The sequence below is a fragment of the Triticum aestivum genome, chromosome 6A, assembly GCF_018294505.1.
Source record: "Triticum aestivum cultivar Chinese Spring chromosome 6A, IWGSC CS RefSeq v2.1, whole genome shotgun sequence".
Taxonomy (NCBI): Eukaryota; Viridiplantae; Streptophyta; class Magnoliopsida; order Poales; family Poaceae; genus Triticum; species Triticum aestivum.
Genome location: NC_057809.1, coordinates 496023258 through 496024215, shown reverse-complemented (window position 1 = coordinate 496024215; position 958 = coordinate 496023258). Strand labels below are relative to the sequence as shown.

Below are 958 nucleotides of genomic sequence, written 5' to 3'. Positions count from 1 at the left end.
AGCAAACATAGTTCTTTAGAAATGCAAAAGAATAATGAGCTGCGTATTATTGACATGGAAAGAAGCAGAATTGCATTCTCAAAGGACAGTAGCTTTGGCACCGAGCAGAGTCATCTGATCATACAGTTAATTAGCGGTCTACTAACCTGCATTCGACACAGAATGTTAGTGAAATCACCAGAATTTGCCAGCAAAATGAGATCCAAAAAAATTGATGGCATCATATATCCGCCACTTGTGTAGTGATACAGATTGTTTATATTGTAAATCGTGTATGTTGATCACCTATCCTGAGAGGGAGGGCAGAGGATCATTAGGATGCAGCGAAACAGGAAACCAACACTTCTGTTTTCGCAAATCTACAGAAGGCTCACCAGTCCTTGGCTAAGATCATGTCCAGATGGAGCCAGTGATTCATGCCGTTTGTTAATAACTAACTAAAAGTTGACACTAACGACCAAACCACAAATCAAAATGACCAAAACTTACAATTGATATTTGACAGGGGCCACGTGAACGCGTACCCCTCTATAACAAATTATGATGTCCACTCTCCCTCAAAGGAAAGATGATAGGCCAGCACACCCACAAAGTGCAATTTGGGCCACTAGCCTGGTTCATGACTCTTCATGATCAGCCATAGACCCCGTCCAAGTAAGTGTGTTTCAAGGTTGCCCTATGCGCTGGTTTTATAGGATGCGCTGCCTCCGCTCCCTCCTTGGAGGGGCGATGTGGTATTAAACCAAAACCAAAGAAAGCATGCCTCGCCTGGTGTTTGTTGTAGGTTTCCAGGACAAGGAATTCGAACAGGATACCTTGTATGGGCCTATCGGTACCAACCGGGCAGATTGGAATTGGCAAAGAGTCACCCGGGTCGATGTGGGCTGCTTTTTTTGGAAAAGGAGGTTATCCTCCGGCCTCTGCATCAGATCGATGCATGCGGCCATATTATTATGGG

General features: G+C 44.6%; 1 non-coding gene across 1 annotated transcript; it reads right to left on the bottom strand.

Annotated features, from left to right (window-relative positions):
- Window positions 1–501: 501 nt before the first annotated feature.
- On the bottom strand, window positions 502–662 carry LOC123132900 (U1 spliceosomal RNA). Its single transcript, XR_006465122.1, has one exon. It is a non-coding gene; the product is annotated as a U1 spliceosomal RNA (small nuclear RNA).
- Between the last annotated feature and the right edge of the window lie 296 nt (window positions 663–958).